The sequence below is a fragment of the Dermacentor andersoni genome, chromosome 1, assembly GCF_023375885.2.
Source record: "Dermacentor andersoni chromosome 1, qqDerAnde1_hic_scaffold, whole genome shotgun sequence".
NCBI classification, from domain to species: Eukaryota; Metazoa; Arthropoda; class Arachnida; order Ixodida; family Ixodidae; genus Dermacentor; species Dermacentor andersoni.
In genome coordinates, this window is record NC_092814.1 from 333,281,490 (window position 1) to 333,308,833 (window position 27,344).

General features: G+C 48.5%; 1 long non-coding RNA gene across 1 annotated transcript; it reads right to left on the reverse strand.

Annotated features, from left to right (window-relative positions):
• Window positions 1–20,469: 20,469 nt before the first annotated feature.
• LOC129381198 (uncharacterized) lies at window positions 20,470–26,296 on the reverse strand. The gene is made up of 3 exons (XR_011892310.1): window positions 26,063–26,296; window positions 25,218–25,425; window positions 20,470–21,230 (listed from the first exon to the last, which is right to left on the reverse strand). It is a non-coding gene; the product is annotated as an uncharacterized lncRNA (long non-coding RNA).
• Between the last annotated feature and the right edge of the window lie 1,048 nt (window positions 26,297–27,344).

Consider the following 27,344-nt stretch of genomic DNA (forward strand, 5'->3'; position numbering starts at 1 on the left):
AACGCCTCCTCGGGAATAAAGTCAGAATTTTCTCTCACGGGACAACCACAACGTAGACTTCTCCGGAGCTTCCAACACTTCGCAGCGCACTTTGCATAATTGATGAAGATCTACCACGACGATGGAGCAGCACTGCAATGTCTGCTATCCGCTCTACGTCGTGGACCACATAGTGCAGGAAATAAGGCCGCTATATCAATAACTAGCAGACAACGGACATGACACCACTTTTCAGTGGCTCCTAGGCCACTGCAGTATCATGGGCAACGAACATGCCGATGAAGCCGCTAGGAAGGCTCACAAAGATGCCGTGAAGGAACCCACTCCGCTATCAAGAAGCGATGCAGCAACAAATGTTTGCATATTCGCGCGTGATATTACATGATCCATGTGGGACATGCCAAGTTTCCGGCACACTCGTCTGCACCGCCTGGACCCATCGCTCCGACTACGCATTCCATCTGGACCATCGCGAATCGAGACAAATGTTCTCTGCCGACTGTGGCTTGGAGTATCGATCATTTACGAATGCATTTGCGTGCCACATCGGAATGGTTAACAATGCAGTCTGTGATAGTTGTGGCCGCGAGGGAACAATGAAACATATCCTCTGTTATAATGCTCGGTAAACCTCCCCGACACAGTCACTCGTGACGGCGTTGGCACGCCTCGACGACGGGCCGCTTTCTGTGCAGACGATCTTGAAGTGCCGGGTGATGCGGTCTTCACACCAGAAGGCAACGAAGGCGCGCTACTGAAGTTCCACCGGTCAAGCGACCTATTTGAACCACAGTGACACTGCCGCGTTCCTATGTGTGTGGTAGTGCGCTCCTTTTTTACCTCTTTCCCTTTCCATGTGCGTGCATTTTCTTTTCACCTTTCTGTCTTCCCTTATCCCTTCCCCAGTGCAGGGTAGGAAACTGTCTATGTACCGGTTAACCTCCGTGCCTTTCGCAGCTTATTTATTTTTCCTTATGTTATCGACAACCAAAACCGTCATTGAATTTTAGAAGAACCAGACTAAACCTTGCGAAGTATGGGGACAATTTTTCTGAATAGGAATGACCAAGACATGCGAAAATACTATATTTCATGACGTCACGCTAACTTACAGGCGCTGTTGGGGTTGAGGACGGACTTTGCGATGAAAACACTTGGGAAGTTTATTTTACATTATTTACAGTGAGACGTCAGTGAACAGTCGTACAGTCATTACGGGCCAGCAGCAACTCGGACGCTGCGGCCTGCGGCAAGAAGTTCGAGAGTGGTCAATCAGGGAATGCTCTGGTCTCTCTGGAATGCTTCTTTTAAACCCTTCGAGGACTGGAAGTCGCGTCATATTCGGCCAATGAGAGAGTCCGTCATTTTCGGCCAATGGTTGGCGCCCGTGCCGCGGTGCCACACCAGGCGGCTCCCTGCGGTCTTGCCTTCTGACTTGCAATGCGCTCTTCAAAGGCGGAGAAGGGGCCCCATTGTCCGAGGGCTCACCTACTCCCGGTGGTACGGCCCCGCTGTGGTGGCAAATGCCTTCTTCAAAGGCGAAGAAGGGGGACGCTTGGGCCATCCCGGTACATCACAGCCGTCCGGTTGTCACGGCGCATTACCGCCGTCAGGCCGTCCCGGCACAATACCGCCGTCTTGGTTTGGCACCCACTTTACTTTCAACAGTGCCGGGCTATCCCCTCGCTTTCTGGAAGAGTCAAGCAGAGAATAGCTACCGGCGGCGTACGAACTTGTTTGCACGTGTACTTGTGACCTTCAACTTGTTTGCTCGAGCGCTCCTCTGGAATGTGGCATCCGTGTTTCTTCACTCCTCACTTAGCAGTGGCGCGATTCGATGTGGTCTGGGGAACTCGAAGTAGCCTCAGGAAACGGCCCCATATCTAACAGCTCGTCCTCGCCCCGGAAGTTCTGAATGGCCGGTGAACTCAATTCGCCGGCCATGAGGAACGCTGAAAGAACCTGCAGGGTACTGGTGTCGAGCCACGCTTGACGAACTTCGGGATCCTGGGCCCTGGAGAACTTACGTCAAACAAACAAAACAACACAGCGCTGCACCCCGCGTAAGAGCAGGCTCTTCACCCCTGACTCGCCAGGCTATTACTGAGTCAAAATCAACCTTGATCTTTTATTTCCCCAATTTGGACAAAGCAGTTCCAACCACCCTTCCAAACATCTATCCATTTCTCCTCGAATGCCGACAAGAGCTGAGTACTATTGTTGTTGCAAAACAAAGGGTCGTTGACGTTGCAAACAACAAATGAAAACAGCCGAACATAACTTAAGTGGCCTAACTACACGAACAGCATGTTTCCAATCTATCGCAGTGGCGTACTTATCGCACGTATTGGTGCCACTGAACAATCTGGTCAACCTCACAAGTACGTAATCACAAGCGCACTAGCCTTGTGGTCACTAAACAGAACGCGTACTTGCGTTGTAGGCAAACTTTTCATTTACGCTTACTCACGTTTCTTCCTTTAGTCCCTCTAGGACACGTGACTTAAACGAACAATTAAACTTGCGGGACTTACACACTCCGCAGAACCCTTAAAATAATGCGTCTTCTAATAACTAGTTCCAGGCACGCTCACTAAAGAAGTCAGAATACGGCTGCCCTCAACACACACGAGCAAACCAGTCATAAATCTGCTTCCTTCCGTCCACACAGGACACGCGCTAATGGAACTAAGGACGCTTCTCCGTGCAAATCATGCACTCACTGAAAGCCTACGCGGTTAACCTTAGAAAATAAAAAAACGCTTATAAAAAAAAAAGAAGGTTAACTAAAACACACGCGCGTTACCATAGGCCTCTCACCGATAACCTTGACCCTCAGGTTACTTACACACAAAAAAAAGAAAGCCTATTTACTCATTAACTAACACTCGCGAGACTACATGTTTACACAAACCTCATCTTTCAAATCTCGGAGCTTCTCAAACGAAAAAACAAACAAAGCTCAAAGCTTACACATTGAAAGAAATCCTAGTCTCAATTCGCGAAAACTTTCCGATGCTCAAAAATAAAAAAAACAAAACACTTCATTTCTACGGAAGCGCTCTTGGCCTTCCTTTCCAAACGCTTATGTCTGACTCATACTTTGAGCCGTACCCGAGGTGGTCGCGGTTTGAAAGCTACTCTGGCTGCCGAGGAACAACAAAAGGGCTGACTCACTATCAGCTCTCCAAGACGTTACGGTCTCCTGCCAATTTGCGTCCTGGCGCCCCGCTTTTCTCACAAACTCGATTGACCGCGTCGCTACTCCCCACCTGGTCTCGTCTTGCCACCTTGCGCTTCTTCGTACTGCACGCTGAGCTATAAAAAGAACTACGGAACGACGAGGAGTTTAACTGCCCCGTGCCCTTTGTCCGCGTCCGTGCAGAACATGCTTCGCGGACCCCTTTGACCGGTGGCTCGAACGTTTTGGATGCGTCAACATCGTCCGTGACGACCGCACCATTTTCCTTGCGCCCTGCCCTTTTGGGTTTCTCGCCATCTTTGGCGGCGCTACATAAGTTACCGTCTTTCGGTCTTTACCGCGCTTCTTTTTACGGCGCTTTCTCTTTGCACTCGCTTTCATGTCGCCTTCTCGTGCCTCGTGCTGGCCGGTACACATTTCGTCGGCCCGGATCGGTCTCTTACCTGCACAGTCTGAGTGATTTACATTTAAATCTACACCACTTTGCCTCGACTGGCGGACAGCCCAACCGACTCTGGCACAATGCAGCAGGCTTTACTCGAGTTATGCAACCCGCACTCTTGCGAACTGCCCTCTACTGCACTGCCCAGCTCACGCTGTGCATCGACACACAGCCCGTCGGTATCGAGCGCTGCCTCACGCGCACAGTCCGAATGATTATTAACTGAATCATCGCTATCTAGGCTACCTAGACTGGCGGAGAGCTGCACCGATCCCTGAACAATGCAGTTGTTCTCTCGTGAACTACGGAGCTCGCCATCCCGAGAGCTATTCTTAACTGCATCGCTCAGCTCGCACTTCACTTCTGCACGCAGATCTGGCTCTACATGGGTGCTCGCGTCTGTTGGGTCAGCAGTACCCTTTTCTTCGCTAGCAACCTCGCTAACATTACAAGCGACGCACACGCGCGGTAACTGTGCCAATTTGTTCGCAGCTGGCCTAGCTGTCTCTACAGTCATCTGTTGGCACAGCACCTCGTCGCTCTCCTTGCGGTCTTTAACGGCCTCTGTTGCCACTAAGGCATCGTTAGCAGCCAGCCTTTTCCCTTCACTTATGAATCTGCAGCCAATTTCACAGGAACTACTCTTCTCCTCGGCTTTCGGCGAAAATCCGCTCGATGCTGCCTCATTCTTTCGCTCTGTACTACCTACAGAATTCTCAGACAGCCGTTGTCTCTGTGCCATTAACTGATCACAATACTGTATCTCTTTGATCAGTGCTGCCTTCTCTCTCTCATACTTTTGCTCACGCTCGCGCTTACGTTCCTGATACTCACGTTCGCGTTCATTCTCACGTTCGTGACGCTCACACTTAAGAGTAAGTTCTTGAAGCTCACGCTTCCGTTTATTCTCGCGTTCTTCACGCTTACGCTCACTCTTACGTTCACGACGCTCACGCTCACGTTCACGACGCTCACGCTCCCGTGGTTCCTGTATCACCTCCCAAGCAAGCTCAATGCTTTTGTCATCATTACCACTATCGTTAATCGCCTTTATGATAGCTGGCGTCTTCATCCGTTCGTCCGCCTCAACTCCCAAGTCGTCGCACACCAACAACAAGTCTAACCTCGTCAACCTTCTAAGATCCATGGCAGCTGCCCCGACTGGTGGTTAGAACTGTTTTCCTTAATTAATTTGTGCAAATACACAATGCTTCAAACTCCCGATTCCGAGAACTATCAAAATGAACACACAACATTTGAGTCTGGCGAATCAAAAGGAAAAAAACCACGCGCTCACTTACGGTTGCAGCACTCTGGCCCCCGGTTCATTTGTCCGCTGTTCCCGGTTCCTCCGGACTCCCTGGGTCGAAGGCTCGCTCTTCTTCGCTACTCCCAGTTTCTTCGGACCTCTTTCGACGAAGGCTCTCAATTCTTCGCTCTTCCCGGTTCCTTAGGATCTCTCTCGACGAAGGTTGATCCGTAGCGCTGCCACCAGCTGTTGCATTCGGAGGCGATCTCACCGCTGCCAACCAGATGTAGGGGTTGAAGGACGGACTTCGGGATGAAAAAAACTTGGGAGGTTTATTTTTCATTATTTACAGTGAGTCGTCAATGAACAGTCGTACAGTCATTACGGGCCGGCAGCAACTCGGAGGCTGCGGCCCGCGGCAAGAAGTTCGAGAGAGGTCAATCAGGGAATGCTCTGGTCTCTCTGGAATGCTTCTTTTAAACCCTTCGAGGACTGGAAGTCGCGTCATGTTCGGCCAATGAGAGAGTCCGTCATTTTCGGCCAATGGTTGGCGCCCGTGCCGCGGTGCCACACCAGGCGGCTCCCTGCGGTCTTGCCTTCTGACTTGCAATGCGCTCTTCAAAGGCGGAGAAGGGGCCCCATTGTCCGAGGGCTCACCTACTCCCGGCGGTACGGCCCCGCTGTGGTGGCAAATGCCTTCTTCAAAGGCGAAGAAGGGGGACGCTTGGGCCTTCCCGGTACATCACAGCCGTCCGGTTGTCACGGCGCATTACCGCCGTCAGGCCGTCCCGGCACAATACCGCCATCTTGGTTGGGCACCCACTTTACTTTCAACAGTGCCGGGCTATCCCCTCGCTTTCTGGAAGAGTCAAGCAGAGAATAGCTACCGGCGGCGTACGAACTTGTTTGCACGTGAACTTGTGACCTTCAACTTGTTTGCTCGAGCGCTCCTCTGGAATGTGGCATCCGTGTTTCTTCACTCCTCACTTAGCAGTGGCGCGATTCGATGTGGTCTGGGGAACTCGAAGTAGCCTCAGGAAACGGCCCCATATCTAACAGCGCTACGTATGGTGTGCGAAATTGGAAAAGGTAAACTGTGGGCTTTGTTTTCTCAATGAATAGCCGGAATTTTTCCACGAAACAAATAAAACTAGAGTTTTGAGTGAACTATTCACGAGTGTAATTGTTTCAAGCTGCACTTTAGTGTCTCTTTGAACGGACCCTGCAACACTTTATTTTTGCTCTAGACCTGTTCTTAGTGGTGAATATTGTAAGGGCAAAATAAATCACGATAGTAAATGCGCATTGGTGTAAGTTACCGGGCGCAGAGACTTCAATACAGAAGCAAAATGAGAGCTTGTCTCAACTCGAATTATCGTGACTCTAGATCCACAAGGGTTAACGTTCGGCCTTGGCATGGCATTGTAAGATGTAGCGGGTGTTAGTATTAGGTCCTTCCATTTCGTCCCCGTCGTTTCTGGCGCTTAATACACGTTCTGATATCTGGATCCACGATTCATTCTCGAACGCAAATAATATTGCGGCGCCCAGTGGTAGCACAGTATCAGCGTTATGTAGGAAAGACGGGACGTAATGGAAAAAGACTGGACTGTTCACGGCACCAATTCCGCAATTGAAATGGCTTTAAACTGTACCTTCGTTATATTTTGCACCGTCCATATGATGCCGCACGAACACAAGTAGCGCATTAAATTAGCACATAATGATAATATTGGGCCAAAGTGACGTCGTATATGCCCGAAAACGCCGAATCGTGGCATTGTTATTACTGCTACCCAAGAATTGCTTTGTCGGGCGCGTTCCAAGGCTCCTTCGAAGAAGTGTTCTGCCTAGTTTTCATCTCCTCGTGTTTCAGTTTATTGGAACGATATACAGACCTAATATACCAAACTCCCACAGTTATTTTTAGCTGTCGAATTTGCGTTTTCTCCGTGTTCCATTTTTTTTACAGCGAAGCAGTATACCTGTACCGTCCAAGGAAATTTTCCTGTCGTTGTGGTAAGCAAAGAAACTCCCCATACGTGGGCTGATCCCAGAGAGAGTGCATTGCCGGGTCGCCCCACGGCGGAGGTGAAGCAGGCGTTAAGCAGTCCCCATACGTATAAGCGGACATTGGACTAGCACGTAAAAAAGGACACGGACAGGAACATGAAAAAAGACATACCGAACGCCTCCCCTAGTTGATGTCTAATCAACTGACTTTATTGAAGGAAGGACACAAATATATATGCAAAAAGACGCGTACTACAAGATCAAACCCTCAAGCGCATGCGCAATGGCACCTTATCGTGCAACAATCTTATTTCTTTTGCCGTGAAAGATACGTTACGTTTGCTGACGGATGCCTGTTTTTTTTTTTTCGATGAATAAGGAAGGCCTCGAGTATTTCACGCTCTCTCTTATCTATGCTAGAAGTAATCACTTGAGTCTTGTCAAAAAGCGCCAAGCATTCATTCTCACAGCGCTTGCAATGTGCCGCCAAGTGCCCAGACCCCTATGGTGCCTCGACAAGCAGCTTGTGCTCCATTAACCGAACGTTGATACACCGGCCAGTTTGGCCGATGTAGCAACTTCTGCATGAAAGCGGAATTCTGTAAACCACATTTGTACTGCACCCCACATAAGGCAATTCATGTTTAATTGAGCAGAGTGGTTTTCTGCAAGTAGCGCCACTGACAACTTTGCAAAGTTCCCCGAGTTTACCCGGTGCAGTGAGCACAACTCGGACATTGCCTTTCTCTGCTACCTTTTTAAGCCGGTTCACAGATTTACGGTGGTTCACAGCACAGATCAAAGAGAGCATGAAATACTCGAGGCCTTCCTTATTCATCGGGAAAAACAGGCTTGCGTCAGCAAACCTAATGTATCTTTGACGGCAAGAGAAATAATATTCTTGCACAATAAGGTGCAATTGCGCATGCACTTCAGCGTTTGATCATGTAGCACGCGTCTTTTTGCATATATATTGTGTCCTCCTGAGAATAAAGCCACTTGACGGCTAGCGTTCCGTGTGTCTTTTTTCATGTTCTTCTCCGCGTCCTTTTTTACGCGCTAGTGCAATGTCCCCTTATACGAATAACCACCAACCAGCCCAGCTTTCTGCTTTAAACTCCCCATACGGGAGCCGATCCCGAAGATAGTGCAATACTGGCTCGACTCGCGGCAGAGGTGAAGCAGGCATTAAGAACTCCCCATACATGGGCGAATACTGAAAATTTTGAGATACAGGCTGGACCCGCAACGAAGGGGAAGCAGGCGTTAAACACACCCATACGAGGGCCGATCCCGAAGTTTGTGCAACATCGGCCCGACCCGCAGCGGAGGTGAAGCATGCGTTAAGCACTACCCATACGTAGGCCGATCCTAAGGATAGTGAAATGTTGGGCCGACCCGTGGCCTAGGTGACGCGGAAATTAAGCATTCCCCATGCATGCGCTGATACCGAGGATAGTGCAAAGCCGGGCGGACTCGCAGCGTAGGTGAAGCAGGCGTTAGGCACTCCCCATAATTGGGCCGCTCCCGTAGATAGTGCAATAACGGCCGGACCCGCGGCGGAGCGGAAGCAGGCATTAAGCAATCCCCATACGCGGGCCGCTCCCGAAGATAGTGCAATACAGGCTCAACCAGTGGCGCAGGTGAAGCAGGCATCAAGCACTCCGCATACGTGGGCCAACACCGAAGATTGCGCAATGTAGGGCCGACCCGCGGTGGAGGTGAAGCAGGTGTTAAGGACTCTCCATACGTGGGCCGATTCCGAGGTTAGTGCAATGCCGGGCCGGCCTGCGGCGGAGGTGAAGCAGGCGTTAAGCACTCCCCATACGTGGGCCAATACGGAAGATTGTGCAATGCAGGGCCGACCCGCGGCAAAGGTGAAGCATGCGTTAAGCACTACTCATACGTGGGCCAATACGGAAGATTTTGCAATGCAGGGCCGACCCGCGGCAAAGGTGAAGCATGCGTTAAGCATTACTCATACGTGGACCGATCCCGATGATAGTGCAATACCGGCCCAACCCGCGGCGGAGGTGAAGCAGGCGTTAAGCCCTCCCCATACGTGGGCCCATATCCAAGATAGTGCATTGCAGGGCCGACCCGCGGTGGAGGTGAAGCAGGTGTTAAGGACTCCCCATACGTAGCCGATCCCGAGGATTGTGCAATGCCGGGCAGATCCGCCATGGAGTTGAAGCAGGCATTAAGCACTCCCCATACGTGGGCCAATACGGAAGATTGTGCAATGCAGGGCCGACCCGCGGCAAAGGTGAAGCATGCGTTAAGCACTACTCATACGTGGGCCAATACGGAAGATTGTGCAATGCAGGGCCGACCCGCGGCAAAGGTGAAGCATGCGTTAAGCATTACTCATACGTGAGGCGATCCCGATGATAGTGCAATACCGGCCCAACCCGCGGCGGAGGTGAAGCAGGCGTTAAGCCCTCCCCATACGTGGGCCCATATCCAAGATAGTGCATTGCAGGGCCGCCCCGCGGCGGAGGTGAAGCAGGCGTGAAGCACTCCCCGTACGTGGGCCGATCCCGAGGATAGTGCAATGTCGGACCGACCCGCGGCCTCGGTGAAGCAGGCGTTAATTACTCCCCATACTTGGGCCGCTCCCGAAGATAGTGCAAAACCGCCTCGACCCGCGGCGGAGGTGAAGCAGGCATTAAGCACGTCATACGTGGGCTAATTCCGAAGATAGTGCAATGCCGGCTCGACAGGCGATAAACGGCGTTAAGCACTCCCCATAAGTGGGCGGATCCCTAGGATAGTGCAAAGCCGGGCCGACACGCGGCGTAGGTAAATCAGGCATTAAACACTCCCCATACTTGGGCCGCTCCCGAAGATAGTGCAATACCAGCAGGACCCGCGGCGGAGGTGAAGCAGGCGTTAAGCACTCCTCATACGTGGGCCGATCCCGAACATAGTGAAATGCCGTGCCGACCCGCGGCGGAGGTGAAGAAGGCGTTAAGCACTTCCCATACGTGGACCGATCCCGAAGATAGTGCAATGCGTAGCCGACCGGTGGCGGAAGTGCAGTTCGACATTAAGGGGCCCACATACACAGCTTCGCTGGTCATCCCTCTTTACAGAGTGGAAGGGCAGTGAGATTTTTTTCATTCTATGCCATATGTTTACGGTGCTCTGCGATCACAAACAGTCAGTGTCGTCTCACACACTGAATGTCAGATGCGACGCTGCGCAGCAGCATACTGCTGGGACAATAAGTACATGATGAAAATAAAATAAACATCATGAGATCCATCTCATATTATGTGCACGATCCTGCTCGATTAATAACATGTGGCCTTGTAACAGTCGACTAGCGAGAACTTTCCTCCCCGATGCCAACCCTAACTCGCCCTAGAGGAGTAGCTGATCTACTGGGTTGCCATGGATGCACATATACAATCTCTGCGCAATGCAATGCTTTCGCCTCCTGCCCTAGCATGGGTCAATATTTCGTTGAGCTATTGGGCTTACAGAGCTCCTTTTCTTTTGTCTAAAATGGTCAAAAACAATCGATAGATGCCGGCAAGCATTCACGCGATATCTACCCTGTATTTTTCGATGGCGGGCAAGATGACATCGAAGTCCCATGTGTGAACGAGAACCAATTCGCAGCCAAGTCCCAGGTAGCAAAAAGCTGACCAGAATCCACCGACATGCATGATCGGCGGTATGGCGAGGTAAATGTCGCCTTTTTCAAGCACCGGAGGGTCGTTCATGTACCTGCAAAGAGCAAATTCAAGCGGGAGCTCAGGCTATGTGATTTATTACCAGGCTATGCAGACGTTTTAGACGTTTTCGACGCCTTATACACTGCGAGATACGTAATGGTCAGCCGCGTGGACGTACTGCTCCCAACCGGTAACGTTTTTGTACTATACGCCAAGGAACACGACCTGTGCCTTCGTCAGGCCTGTGCTTTAGACGCGGCTGTACTTCACGAGTCGCTGCTCGGCTATTTTGTGTTCTTGTTTTCATTAAAGCAAAGAGTGTCAGACGTAATAATGGGAATGCTGATCCAACTGCCAGTCAAACAATGCGGCCGTGCTCGGCTACAGCGTATAACACAAGGGCTATATGTAGAAGGTTAAACGGAGAGAGACAGACGGCATTTTTTAGCCATAGCCAGTTGTTTACCCTGCTACTCCATGTGCTTAGGGTCAAAGGAAAAATAATAATAGAAAGAGGCAGACACAAACGCACAGACACATTATAAGCAAATAAAAATTAAATGTAAAATACAAACGGCTACATAAACACGCTTTTGTGAAAGAAGGACCAATAAGCAAAATAAGAAAAAAAAGTTTCAATAAAGGAGGTTACGCGAACGGAATAAAATGCCCGCCACTTCCATCAGGCAGGTGCCACGTAAATAATTCACAAAAGCTGAAGCACAACTTCGAGGAAATCAGGCACTTTAAAGCATGCGTCGCAGTTGAGGCTTAAAGAAGATATATTTAGCTGGTGGGATCAGGCAGACCAGTTGGAAGCACATGCCTCCCTATTCTCCATTTCACTTGTATAAGGGCGAAGGTTCTATGAGTGATAAAAATACCTGGAAAAAGAAACGCTCGTGAACACGAAAGAAACAATGTTAAACCGAAACAAACACTGCAAGATGCCAAGTCACACTTAAGCACAAAATTTCAAACACGCGTGCACTGTCAGTATCTAGAGGCTCTAGGGTCGCACGAAACACACAAACATCTAGGAAGCACATGAAGCCCTCTTGGCAATGTCCGGAAAGTGCCACGGACAAACCCTAAAAAAAGTGCGTGATTCGCCATTACTTCAAGTTTGATGCAGAGTTTCCGCCTCTGCTGCGCATAAAGCGGACAAGTTAACAGCGCATCTGAGATGTTCTCATCTGCTCCGACAGAAGCACAAGAGGGTATTTCAGAGCGCCGTTTTCTGCAGGCAGTCGGTGGTGAAGGCCATGCCTAGCAGAAGTTGATGAAATGAACTTTCCGCGTCTCGTTATGGGTTAACTGAACCTCCGAATTTTGGTTCAGGGCCCTCTGCGTGCAGAAAACATCTTTTGGCCGCATCATCGAACCATGTCAGCCATTCCATGGAAAGTTTCCTCGCCGCGATATGTGTTAGGTGGTTGATGAGTAGAAGAATAAACACACATGTCGTCGTGTTCTTGGGCCAGTCTCAGCATTTTGGTGTGCGTGGTCGTTCACCGGATTATTCATTGGGGCCGGGAACTTTCTCAACACCATGTCCAAGAGTTGCTGCACCGTGCGCATATTCGGCGATGGAAAGCGGGATGTGTGCACAGCGCAGCATCTCGCGCACATATTGCGCTTTGCGCGTGTGCCGTGCACCGCATTATTCGGATAATTGCGCGCGTGTAACTGAGCGCATCTCTACATGAGTGAATGATCCATCAGTCACAGCACACAAGGTGGTGGAGAGAAAAAAAAAAACGTAAGAATTGTTGTCTTCCTTACCAGTTAGCTACCACATGGCTTATGAGGTTCCCGTGAGTCAGAACCACACCTTTCGGCAATCCCGTAGAGCCACTGGAGAACAGTATCGCCAACACCGTGCCTGCGCTCATGTTCAAGTTGGTCTCGTAGTCCCCGAGAGGAGTTTGCTTTAGTTCCGATAGATTACGTGCCCCTTCGCAGGCTCCACTCGTGAGAAAAAACATCTGCAAAAGCGTGGCAACCATAGGGACTAATTATGCGTGTATTGCGGCTGCAACAACTAATGCGATCAAGCTCCTTCTTAACAAAATTAATTGTATTGACCGGTTTAAGTTGTCGCACTGCGTTCGAAAACCGTTTCGCTTCTAACCTCAATGCCACTAACCAACGGTACTTTAGCGACATATTGCGATGCCATTTGGAAGCACGCGTGACGGTATGGCCGCAACCGAGTGTACGAGGTATTTAATTGTTGGCACAGCGTTTCGGGTGAATAAAAGCAGTGGTACTAATTGCTTCCAGGTATGGGCGTTCCAATAGCGGAATTGTAGAATCGAACAGAATATGAATATTCGGGGAAAAACGCCTTTCGAATATCAAATCGAATGTAGAATATTTTATATCATTAAATACTGTTAGATGAAACGTTCGACAATCTGGTGCACGATGACAATATCAATATAAAAAAGGAACAACACATTTCATACGCATGTAGCAGAGTGTAGTGCTCGTTGAAGTAGCTGAGGACAATACTACAGCTCCGCGCATCGTTTTGAGGGAATCCATACGTGGTGAGATTGTCCAAATAATAACTAATCGAGGCAGCGAATTTGCAGGCTGTCTAAGGCGGGACATGATTGCTCAATCGCTGGCAACTATTGCCCATAAATGACCTTCTCCATGTGTCCGCTAACGAATTGGATCGTCCGCGCAGCAACCCCGGCTCTGCACCAGTATCATTCCGGCGAGTCTCCATTTGCCAGTGTTTTGTGCCAAAGGCGCTTCAGGGCCGGAAATGTCAAAGGATAGGATACGTTAGTGGGGCTTGCTCAAATGCTGCCGTGTATTCACGATGCTCTGGGGCGCACAGCTCCGACGCCTGTCGCGCAGAAAGCCAAAAGCGCGCCAATGGTCAAGGCTGTCATGATACATCTTCAAAGAATTGCCACATGTGAAAAAATGAGATGAAAGCCTTGACGCAAATGGTCAGGGATGGTTCTTCGCGCAGGAAGGCTACCGTTAAGGTGCGACGTCGGCGTTCACGTAGCAGGAGATTTTCTACGAAATGCACGGCTATTGCTAAGGATTCACCGCGTGCACTGACCGTCCGCACGCTTCCACAGACAACTAGCAATACTAGCAGCGAGGATCCTAAGCAAAAAAAGTCTCCAATATCACTGCCTCATGCGAGGAGTGGCCACCGTTGCCACGGCTAGACCAACCAGCGGAGCAGCAGCATGTAGTACGCTTGCCGAATGATGCTTCACCTTGAGACAGCAGCTAAGACGACGATAAACAAGTTGTCACCATGATAAGGGCCCTTATAAACACGCTACATGTTCTACTGACTGGCATACACATTTCAGCGGCTCTAGGTGCGCTTCAAATACTGGATGGCCTGAATCCGGTACTGTCCAGTCTTGAGAAGTACCATGGCTGCTGCTCTGCATTCGTTCCTTAAAGAAGACGAGGAAGCATTTATTCTCCAATGGAATTCCCGAGGTCTTAAATTCCACATTTCAAACTTTCGTCCCTTTGTTTTTAAGAACAAATTTCCGATCATCGTCATTTGTGCGCCAAATATGGACGGCGCCATGAGCCAATCAGGATATGAAGCTTCCTTGTCTGCCACCTGTAGCGATTGCAGCAAAGTAATCGTTTACGTCAGATGCAATTTCACTTATGTTTTACAAGTGGCGCCTGATGACGACAATCACTATGTATGTTTGACTATAATATGCAAGGATGTCGCACCCACGCTCGTGGGTGCCGACATATTACCTTTGAGCCGATTTAGCACCGCCAGACTAAGTGCAATTTTAACAGTGACACCAGGACCGTGGATTATTACCGGCTATTTAAACGCGCATCATCCGTTATGGGGAAGCCTAAAGATGGATTGCTGAGGAAGACGTGTACTATCCTTCGCGTCGGGCCAGAAACTCTGCTGCCTAAATGATGGCAGTCCCACTTTTCTACGGGGATTGACTCACAGCCGCTGCCCGGACATAACTTTTCTTTCAAGATGCCTCAGTGCCAGTGTCAAATGATTTCCAGAAACGAAGCGCATGGTAGCGATCACGTTCTAACATATGATAAATTCTAAGGCATACGCAAGTCACACTCTACCACAGTTGATCAACGCATCGACTGCCCGAAATACACGTTGCTCATGGAGAAGAATTGTCAAATGAATCAGCACTGTCTACCTGGAAACATCAAGGAGCTAATTACCGACACTGTTCAAAAAGCCACAAGAACGTTTAGGTCAATTCTTTAATTTTCTGAATTATAAGCAGAATTCAAGTGGCTCTGAGCTATACGGCGTCGCGCGGAACGACAGTAAAGGCGCACCAAGTCCATCTACGACTTAAGCGAGGCGAGATGCATACAGAAGAACATTCAGTGTTTGATCAACTTGCTGCAATTCTAAGATAGAACACATTCTGTGATTCTCTTGATTCACATAAACCCCATCTCGTATATGGGGAAGGGTGCGCGGCCTTCCAATATCTCCGCAACAACGCCACCCCTTCGAGTGCCTGGCTTCCTGCCAAGGTAACCGAAAGATGGACGTAGCGTAGGACTTCTGTTTGAAGGTTGCTGGTCAACCGTCTGCGTTACCCGTACATGCTCCCCATGACTTTCCAATGTTGCGGGGTTCTCGTATGGACAATCTGTTTTCCATCGCGGAGTTGCAAGCAGCGTTGACAGCATGCAGACATTCCTCATCGCCTGTGCCTCATGGGGTAACATACTCAGCTCTTGGCAACCTCGGTCAAACATCCTGGCATGCTCTTATGGACATGTACAACAGCATAGAGGAGTGATTCCTGCTGCATGGAAGTACAGCCGCCTTGTGCCTCGGCTCAAACCATGCAAATCACCCCTAGACGTGACGTCTTATCGTCCCATTGCTCTGGCCATTTGTCTAGGCAAGGTGATAGAGAGGATGGTGCTGAGACGTCTAGAGTGGTGTCTAGAACATTACTAGATATACCCGTACGCTATGAAAGGCTTCCGACCATAGATCCACTTATGACAATATAACTTATCGATCCATCCTGGACGCGTTGGGCGATGTCGGTCAAGGTGGCGTTCTTTTGGTGGATATTAAGCTACTTGAAGGACAGGTCATTCTTTGCGCAAACAGAGGAAGCTGTGTAATCACAACACCTTCCGCGGCGCACCACAAGGTGGAGACTTGAGCCTCACTCTATTTAACCTCGTGTTCGTCGACCTGGTTCATTCCCTTATGCAATCCGTTCGCGAGATCAAAACCTCTCCTGGAGTCCTTATTTATCCTACCTAAAAAAGAAACTGGTCAAGATAATACATGCCCTCATATTTCTTGCAGGAAAGTCATGGGGAGCGTCTGTGAGGGCGATGCTCCAACTCTATAACGCACTGTGCCTGGGTCTCTTACAGTAAAGCTTAGCTATACTGGGTAGGACCGGTAAGACCATGCAACCTCCGTGCTCTCCAGTCTGTGCAAGCGCATATGTCGGCCTTCCCAGATGTGCATCCATGCTAGCAACACCAGCCGTCACGCATGACCGCCCTATCAATAGGTACAGTGCTCACAGAATGAAACGCGACAGGGAGTATTTAGGAGAACCCTGCCCATGTGCAAAGTACTCGAGAGTACCATATCATGTCGCTAGGAATCTGGCCACCAACGGTGACGTGGACTCCTATCTAAGTGTACGCACCATAATTACGTAGATGTTACACAAACTGCTGCTGGTGGAAACGAAAGTACGCACATTAGTTGGCCCTAAATTGACGCGCTTCATTCCGTGAGCACTTTACATTCAAGTCAACGGTTTAGGGATGCACATCATGTACTTCTTCCGACTTCCATACAATAATTTCGCCTGCCTTCGTGCGGGTCGACATCGTTCAGCGTTTAGCAGGATTAGTGCCGCTAACCATGGAATTCACCATCGGACTTCACACCTGCAGCATTACCATCTCTACCGCTGTGGTGCCTGCATCCACTCCAAGCCCTTCTCGTCATTACCGGTATCAAAACGAAAACGGGGATGTCATCTATCGCCCTTAAACAAACCATGCTTTCATTCCTGCATCAGAAGCACAGCGAACGCACCCACATTTACACGGACGGTCCTGTCTCCTCCAAAAGTTCTGCTGGAGCAGTAGTAACGCTCCCGAAATCGGTCACCCTCCCCTTCAAGACGTCTCACATTGCATAATCGGTGGCTGCAGAACTCACAGCTATACGTGCTGCTCTGGAGTTTGTTGGTTAGAAATCATCACAGTCATGGTCCATATTTTGTGACTCGAAGGGAGCTGTCCAGTGTCTGCTGTCCCCTTTCAAACACATCCGTGAAATCAGTGCAATTAGTGACCTAACGAGCAATTAGTCACGGCCATCCACCTACTCCACCATCACACAATCGTCAAGGAGCACAACATCATCTACAAGTGGATGCCAGCTCACTGCAGATGGTGGTGTCAATGCAGATGGCTCATGATGGTGTCGATATTGTACAAATACCCCTGTCCAGAGCAAATGCAGCCACAAGGCTTCGCTCCCTCGCACGCGAGCTTACGCAGGCTCTGTGGAACAGCAGTGAATTCAGAAACGCACGGCTCCACAAATTGAATCCCTTTCTACAATTCCGGCTTTCACCGGAGTTACCACGAGCGGAAGCAACACTTCTGTGCCACCTGTGGCTAGGCGTGACATTCATGAACGCCTATTCCTTCCGCACTGGAATGACCGACAGCCCTGCTTGCGACAACTGGGACTGCGGGGAGACGAGCGAGCACCTCCGTGACTGTACACGTTACAATGTGTCAAGAAAACTACTCGCGACTGCGCTCGAAAAACTGGACGATCGTCCCTTCACAGAGGAAAAAGATCTAGGACACTGGTCCAGACGGGTTTCGGCACTTACGGCCTTAATGGCTGTGCTCAATTAATTAAGTGCGTGTGAATTGTGCGACTGGCTTTAAAAATTGTAGCGCGTGGCGTCGCGTTATTCTGTGAATTCTTCTCACTTTGTCTTTTTAGTTCGTTCTTCTTTCACCTTATACTTCCTTTGTCGCTTTCTCCAGCACAGGGCAGTCAGCCGATATTTACATGAGCTAACCTTCCTGTCTTTATTTCCCTTTTGTATCTGTCTCTTTCTCAATCTAACCTGCAATAACTGCTGTACGAATCGAGAGAGATACAATCTTTAATATTATGGAACTAGCTAGAACTGCGCGATTGACACTCTAAATTTTGCATATTAAGACATCCCTGATTTGAAGGTGTCCGATTGGGCTGAGAACGTAAAATGAGAACGGCGCGTGGAAAGAAGTGAAGAGTTTTCTTTCGTTACGTGAAATGGGGTGCGAGGCAGGTTAATCAAGTGCCCACCAACTATAATGCAGCTATTGCCTACTGAGAGCTTCCAGGAAAGCGGTGAATTTGGTAACTGACACGTGACTGAGCGTCAGAGCAAAGTAGCATCTATTTTTAATAAGCAAAAATTAAATTTTGTGGTTTTGTGTGCCAGAACTGCGATCTAATTATGGAGCACACAGTAGTGGGGGACTCGGAATTAATTTTGACCATCAGGGCGATCTTTGACGTGCGTCCAGTGCACGGAACACGGGTGTTCTTGTATTTCGCCTCCATTTAAATGTGGCCGCCGCGGCCGGGATTTGATCCCGCGACGTCGTGCTGAACAGCGCAACTCCATAGCCGCTAAGCCACCATGGCGGCTTCTGTTTTTATTCCTGATGATGTTATTTTTCACATTGGAATGGCTTTCTTAATTACTATATTCAGTCTGGACTGCAGGTCTCTGTCTGTGTCCCTAATGAACTTTAATTTGTTATCTAGTTTGACAACAAGAGTGCACCTATGGCAAGCTTCTAGTTGGTAATTAGATGCTGGCTGCACTAGGAGTCGCTACACTGCAAGTTGACGTGGACAAAGAAAATGAATCCAAGTTCACTGATGCACGATTTTTTCGGGGTAAATGCTGGGACCAAGTTGTAAGACTACATAAGAAGAAATGCTTCATACTACTTCACCACTGAATCACTAGAGATTTGGAGAAAAACAATTCCTGCCTTTCGTTCGCCTTCTGCATAAATAGAAGCTGCCATATTAAAGCTGGTTGCTAAAATGGATTTTTTAACGCGAAAGCGTGGTATAGTTCATTTTATTTAGTTATAGACATTTGGCGCATATAGGGGACACACGCACACACAAAAGAAGACACACATTGACGACGACATGGGCGGCACTTCTAAGTGAATTATTTAGGTTGCACACCTGCGAATAAATGTACAAATACACGCATGCTCCCGTTAATCACAATATTTAAGGCAACCAGCGGTTGAAAAATCTCGTCTCGGATTGATATAATGGAGGCCTTGTATCATTTACGCAGCTGGAGTCTTTCTTTCGTAGAGTGTGCTTCTATTAGGTCACGTGCGGTCCGGTTCTTGCTTCCGCCGATAATATTTATCTTTTCTAACCGTCATTCACACATACAGGCCTTGCAGTGGGCCGGCAAATGCGCCCCGCCATCTTTCTTGAAGTTTAGGTCGTGTTAAAGATTCTCGGCAGAAGCAAAAAGCAGAGTACGCGTGATTTAATAGCAGCATACTCTATAGCATAAAAAGAAATTCTAGCTTCATGAGTGATACAGGGCTTCTGTTATATCAACCGGAGACGAGATTGTTTGACCGCTGGTTATCTTACGTATCGGGATTAGCCTGTGATTATTCGTGGGTATGCACCCTAAATAATCAATTAGATGTGCCGCTCATGTCGCCGTCAATCTGTCCTCCTTTTACAGCTAAGCTCTTTACCTGACTGACCTGTATGAAAGAGCCGTATGCGTAGTCTCGTAGGGGGCGGGTATCTGGACTGGCTAACGTCCGTAAAGTGAACTAAAAAGATGGCGGCGTGAGCGTCGAATAGGAGAGAACGAACGATAGTACGGCGGAGAAGAAACAGAGGACACGTGATTTCACTGCGCGCCGCACCTGCCGAGTTGGGTAGTGCACTCGCTCTGGCCGCCTTTGCTGCCGGCTGCGTCTGCTGTCGTTTTTCCTGAAAACAACAGCGTGGCAGTTGTGGCGGGAAAACACGGAGATGTGCTTTCAAGAGGATTGTGCATTCAAGAAGTAGACCACTGCAATGGTTACAACTTCAACAAAACTGGGGACAATGGTAAGACCACGCATTGAGCGCACGGTGTTAGGAACGGCCTGCAGAGGTGCCGACATGCAAAGTTTTGTCAGCGAGCTGCAGCAGCGGGGTTGGCGTTTTCTAGGAACCGACCGTCAGTCTCCAACCGAACGGCGCCACTGGGTCTACTGTGGAGACTTGCTTTGAAAGGACAAGGCGTCGTTCTGCAGCCTCTTGGCGTTACGATGTCTGCTGCGATGACTGACTGTGTGAGGAGGACAATAAGCCGAGTCAGCAACTCTTCGTCGCCGGAATGCCGAGACGAGATCAACGAACCAGGCTTTGTAAGTGAACTTGCCACCACTGACCTGGTCTGTCGGGAGCGGGGGAGTTACCGAGGGAATGTATTTGACGGCAGCATCCCACGCGCCTTTCAAGACGCAAGACAATGGAGAACCACGGCGGCCACATAGCGGGGGTCAGCTCGGGGTTTAAGAGGCGCCTTCTTAAGGCAAGACCCAGTTCTGCGAAGACCGCCTCACCTCGGTGGGGACAGTGAAACCTGTGCGGAAGTGTACGTGTGCTCGACAAGGGAGGTGCTTGGAGCTTGGAGCTCGGGTGCTGCGTCTTGCGTGCTCCATTTAGGAGTCGTGCTAGACTGTTTAAATATATCCCTTCTTGTAATGTAAATAAATCCTGTACTCCTAGTTCTCGATGAGAGCATGTTCCTCCCTACAACCACGTCCCAAACGTGGGTGAGCTGGGCGACGGCATGGGCCAGCAACCACATAGTTCATGCCCGACTACAAACCTTACAACTGGATGCCAGCGGTGAGATCGTCCTACAACACTTACAACGGCCGGAGAACAGGCAGAGTACGAGGAGAGGCGTTGACAGCAGAGACGCGACTATAACTAATGACAACGTGCCCGTGCGAAAGTGGAGAATACGGCCAATGACCTTGCTTCCGAAGAAGCTAAGCGAGAGCAGAAGCGAGAGTCTAATTGTCGGCGTCGAGCGCAAGCTACCGATGAAGATCGCGCACTGGAAGCCGCTCGTGAAGTTCAAGCTAGGTCGTTCAAGTCTGCGTTCAAGCGGCAGAAGCGGTAGTTACCACATTTAGAGTTTCCCTGGGGCGAATTTCAAATTCAAGAGAATGTTTCTGGACCCGGTGTTTGGCCATAGTTTTTCGGTCTGCGATGGACAGCTTCCTGGCTAATCCGCCACCATATGAATGTTTCGCCCTGAATTTTTTTTTTGTGTGTGTGTGGGGGGGGGGGGGATCCTATTCTTTGTCTATTTGTGTGTGAATAGCCCCGATAACAAGCGCCATATTTCAGTGGCTTGTTCTTTGCATAATATCTTAGTGGGTGTTTTTGGCAATTTACCTTCACCGAAGCAATGCCTTCGCAAGCATTCATAATTTTCTTCATGTTTTCAATGTCAAAGAAAACAAACTTCGGTTGGCATTCCATTAACTGGTAACGAGCTTCTCCTGAAAGAAAAAGAAAAAAAAAATAGAATGAGAGAACACGTAGAAGTTCACAGCTGCTGGTTATCTAAAATACGCTTGTTTTAAAATGAATTACCATTTACGTGTTGTAAATACCAATAATTAGCTCCTGTGGAACATTCTGCAGCTCTAAAAAATGTGTTTAATAAGCAACCGTGCCAAAAGAACGAAGGAAAATCTTTCCCGCGAGGAATGCAGGGGATGTTTCTCTCACAAGGCTGAACGGCGTCTGCTTTTGTCTGTGTACGCCTCGTACCTTCGGCAGTGCTGCAACCAGATCGTGAGATGGAGTAAAGTAAGGTACACACAGGAAGAGTAGGGAGGACGCTCGGAGATGGCGAGGACGCACAGAAAATCGCTGCTCGAACGTACATACGAAGAGGGGTGGACCGTTCAGCATCAAGCGCTGGGAAGCTTGGCAGGCATAGCATTTTGTTTTCTGCTATGACAACATACGAGTGTTTGCCTCTGTATTCTTGACGTGTAAGCATTCGCGTGACCATTTCTCGCAAAAAGCGCGAAGAAACCGCTGGATACGCAAATGTTCTTGTGCCGATGTCACAGAAAGATTTAATGACAGCATGATGTGTAAAAAATAATTGGTCTCAAATAAACTGATGAGCCCCGTTTGACTCACAGGATGCGAAGTTCCGTATGCAACGAGGCTTGTGTATTCTCTGTGAACGCGTCGCAAATACGTCGCAAATAAGTCGTCAACATGTAGCTACTATTTAGAAGAAGGTTGTCCCTTGGCACGCTTTTGCGGTATCCTTGAAAAGTGTCTGGGCGTCTTTCTTTTTAATATGTTAGCATTCTCGCTATGTTGAGGAAGTGCGACCTCAGACTAATATGGTTAGAATCCTACTTGGTGATAATTTTTCAGTTTTATTGGATTTTTATTACTTGCCTGTGCAAAATAGCATAATTCTTGTCCTTGAGCTGGATTATTCGAAGAGGCAGACATTACTAGCGCGAGATATCGAAACACATATACAACTAATTAACTTCATCAATATCTTTACGGCACATATTGCAATTTACGAAGTGTAGCCGGTGAGCTTGCAAGACGTATCCACTTGATATGACTTTCCAGGCTGACGCCAGTTATATTATTTTCCAAAGTGCGGAACGAAATACATGGGCGTTCCGGCTGCTTTCGTGCTTCAATACATAATGAAAGCATTTTGTTAAAACGTAAGTGGATCAATAGTGCATTCTTTCCGGCAAATTATGGCGGATATCTTCAAACTGCCATCAATATGGAAATTCACTCCAAGTGGATAAGCTTTGCAAACTGACCGGCTACATTTCGTAAATTGCAATGTGTGCCGTACACTCTTAAGCACAATTACACCCTTGGGGTCGTATCTTGCCACACAACGATAATCGTCATCTGTCTTTTCCGCATTTCCTTTCTTTAACGCTGTGAGCTCGGTACTTCCAAGTCAGGAACGGCATGCGCGTTATCAGCATGACAGAGCATTCTCGACAGGAAAGTAGCGGGCGCGGCGTTCTTAAGAAAGGAAACGCAAGCAAGACAGACGATGATTATTGTTGTGTGGCAAGATACATAGAGTTTCTCACTACATTACCTAGAGGGAAATCTGGCGCTGCTGCGCTGTGGTATGCATGGGAATGCCGGTATATTGTGGATTCGGATTGGCATCGTTCTCGTAGAGACAGGACACCTTGAAGACGCGCTTGGCAAGTACCGTTCCGTCTGTCACAATGATTCATTTTCTACTAGAACAGCACGTGAAAAGCTGTTTTAGCTTTATTATTACGCGAAAACATGTTTCGCTTAACTATGAGAACTTGTTATTGTGTGTACGACTACATGTTACGTAAAAAGTATCAGCGGGCCGCTAAAGTTGGAGGACAGACGACAAGGTTCGCGCTCGCTTTGAAACAGTTGGTCGTCTGTTCTTGCTTTTCTTCGCTTGGTCATGCATCGTGGGTGAGTAAAGATGTAATATGCGTGAATGGAAACATTTATTGAAGATTTTACTTTGAGAACGCGTTATTTACGTAGCCATATCCACATTTTAGACGAAGCCCCTTACAACACCAGCCAACACGAGCTTCGCAGGCACATATACCGTCATTCCCGTGACGGCACGGTGCCCCCTTAAGAAACTCCCATAGACGGTGGCGCCAGATTACTCTCTAGGTGTTATAGTGAGAAACTCTATGGCAAGATACGACCATAGGGTGTTTCTTTATTTAAATTATGGGGTTTTACGTGCCAAAACCCCTTTGTGGTTATGAGGCACGCCGTAGTGGGGGACTCCGGAAATTTCGACCACCTGAGGTTCTTTAACGCAAAGGGTGTACATTTATGTAAGAGTGAAGAGTAGCTATTGGAAAAAAGAATCAGTGGATGTTTATTAATTAGTTAAATATGTGCCTCGATTTCTCGTGCAAGTAATGTCCGCCTCTCTGAATCATCCAACTTAGGGACTAGAGTTATGGTATCTGCAACATGTTATATTTAAAACTTGCGCAAAACTTAACAATGATCACCCTGTATAACAAAATGGAATAATCTTGCACTTGGATTGTTTTGGGGGCAAAGAACGATCGGAGGGCTTTTAGGCAATTTTATAAATACCCTATTTTTGCGAGAGAACCATGAAATGCAGTGGATTTTGTAGAGTGCGTTAAATTATTTACTTTATCCACTGCGAAAACCAACATACATTGCAGTAACATCCATTTTAGGGGGCAGTAAGAACAAACAAAGGAAAGAAGGAAAAAAATTTGAGGCCACGTAAGCACTTCTTATGAATTGTGAATGCGAAATCAGTAATGGCCAAATGAACGCTGCTGAGCGGTCCTTTGAGTTCTGAACTCCTCACGGGCAAGTGAGCGCGTTGAGACGCTTGGCCAGTGCCTCCTACATAGCACAAGACCGTTGTAATTCGATCCCTGACGTCATTTTACATTGCCCGACTACCATAAAATCTAATGAGGGCGCTCCCGAGTAAGCCGCGGCGATTTTCACGTCAGCGCTTTCGTTACACCGGGCTTGCCAATGAGAAATTCGGTCCATGAAGTCATAAAGTAGAGTGTATAGGACACCTGTGGAGGTGGTGCTGGTTCAGCTCAGTGGGTAAGACACTGGGCTTCTGAGCGTGGGCTCGCAGGTTCGAAACACACTACCGCAAGCGTTTTGCATTTCAGATGTATTCTGCTTTTCTATACATTAATTTCTTTTTAGCGATTACCCAGGCGAAGTTAGAACTCAGGCTACATTGCGCGGACCAGGAACAGGCGGATAACATAGGCTTCCGAAAGTGAGAGCGAGTGACGTCGCGTCGCAGCGATGCTGCCCCTGTCCCTTCAGTCAACACCTGCGCAGCGGAGGTTGAAAGACGACGAGAGCAAATAGAGCGCGAGGAGGACTGCGGAGGAGGGGCTGCAGCCGAAGCATGAGGAGGAAAGTGGAGGAAGTAACCATGAAGCTCCACCAGATGGCGCTCACGTCCGCAAATCCGGGGCTGTGGCGGCCCTGGCCGTGCGGGGGAAAGTAAAAAAAAAACTGTAAAGGTTGCCTTCGCTCATAGCATTCGCCACAAGTATTTCCCGGTAAAGATTACGGATGCATAAGCTGCAGTTGCTGGGAAGCAGCAACTGCCTGTTCATATATGGCGTCCCGGCGTCGCGGCTCTACCAGTTGGTGCTGTGATCGGTGCGATGCCTCAACCATGAAAAACGTATAGAGCTACGCTCAAATTTCACACTGAGGTGTATGGCAAAGGTCGGTGAATTTTTCATTATTTTTCTAATTGGAGATCGAAACTCAATCAACATAGCAGTGGCATCAATTTTCGGGGGAAGCAAGAATAAATAAATAAATAAATAAATAAATAAATGAATAAATAAATAAATAAATAAATAAACGTAACCGTATTTTTGAACCAAGTCATTCCCTTAATTATTCCGGACTGCAAAAGCCGCAGCACATACCTTCGTTGAGACTTGACTTGATCAAAGAAGTGATGCCACCAGCAAAATATGTCCCGCACATGGCGACAATTAGCTCGCAGCTGTTGACGCAGTGGAATGCAACCACGTCACCCTTGCGCAGTCCGCACTTCTGCAGGCCGGCAGCCACCCGGCGGCAGGTGTCCAACAGCTCACCGAAAGTGTACCGCATGTCCAACCTGACATCGGCCTGTTAAAGAATAGAGAAGCGCCCACGCCACAGAGGCCGATGACCGTGATTGATAGCAACATCTAGAAATTACGCGCGGAATAGATGAAGGCTGCCCTTTTGTGTGTGTGCGTATTAATTGTGATTGAAAAGCAACTAGCGCAAACGGATAAAAGTTCTTTCTCTCGACTGTCACAATTTCTCTCTTAAGTGTCATGCATGGCTCAATGCTTGGTTGTACTTTACCCCCTCACCCCATTAGCACCCCTACCTTCGCAAAGCAACCTCCATGTCTATTTTTGAGATGAGTTTTCTCACTCTAAACAGAGACGAGAGGCTCTCGTAACCTCCAGAAACCTCCCAACGCAGCCGCATATCAAACTCTGCTAGAAATAACGAAAATACACAGGTAGTAGTCTTATATGTGAAATTTGTGCGCTTTTCGCCGCTGTCCTTGGACGCGTAACGTTAAAGTTGCGACCAGTTTTCATCGCTACTACAGTTTACCATGTGCGTGGAATATCGCTAAGCGTCGCAATCTAAACAAACAGTCGCATACGAGGCCACAAAGGCCAGCAAGAGGAGAGAGATTTCATGTTTCCATGTTAAGGAGAGTTACTCGGGACCAAATGTGAAATTCTAAAGGCCACGTGCTTACCAGCGCCTTGTGATCTGCATGTTTTTGCCAGACATCACTGAAGAAGGTAACGAAGTCGACGTCTGGAACGACGGCGTTGGTCACACGAGTTTTCACCACGTTATCTTCAATGACAGTGGATACGTCTGAGGTCATGTTTTCGATGCTCGACGCAAGTGACTTATGCGACCAGAGGGCTTGTGATGACATCACCACTAGTTAGCGTTCCACGTGGCAGAGCGCGCTGTCGGCAGAGAACGAGCAGGTGGAACCCCTCTGGAATGATTCGTTAGAAACCGCCTAAGATGAGGGGAAAAGCAACAACAACAGCAAAACCGTACAAACATTTCCCTTATCTCCCATGAAGCCCACCGATAGGGTCAGGAGTCATTAAGAGCAAAACTTTACCTGAGGAGCTCCTGTCTAAATACATAGGAATGAAGACATCTCGGCATCCAATGCATTGAATTTTGTCAAGTTTTTTGCGTACGAACACATGACCGGAGGTCGAATAACATTTATTAATGTAGATCCTAGTCAAAAAAAGACTATTGAAGCCATTTAGAAATATCAGTGCATCCACATGGAAACGGTCACTTCCTATTGGGCCAAATGTTATCGCCAACAGGGCCAGTTGGACATGTTAGAATGCCCATTTGGTTCAAGTGGAAATACTAACTTCCAATGGGGCCAGTCAGTCTCCAAGAGGACCATTTGGGTCTATCTGAATTGCCAACTGGTTAAAATGGAGTTATGAAAACGATTTGGGCAAAACTTAGGTCTCACAGACCTGTGTGTACGAGAGTTCCAGAGTTCGTTTTCTGCGGTTTTATATGCACAAACCATAACCTGATTATGAGGCGCGCAGTACTAGGGGACTTCGGATTCATTTCTATCACATGGCAATGCTCTTTAGCCTGCATTCAAGGCACGGCACACAGGTGTTTCTGCATGCCGCGCCCATCGAAATGCGGCCGCCGGGGCCTGGATTCGAACCCGCACCCTAATGCTTAGCAGCACAATGTCAAAGCCTCTACGCCATCAAGACGGATAATTGACCCAGACAGAAACACCAGTTAGTGATATTAATGCAAATGTTGTCTCCCGAAAAAAGAGTTGGCGTTGGTGGCATGTAGTGCCACATCAACACATATAGAGGCTAGAGAAAGGCTCGCCGCGTGCCCTTTCCTCTTCGCCCGATGAAACGATCTATATGAGCATAAACATAAGCGTTTCTTCATAATAAAGTTGTGACCTGTGCAGCCTATAAGCGTTGCATGAGATTACATATTGCATCAAATTA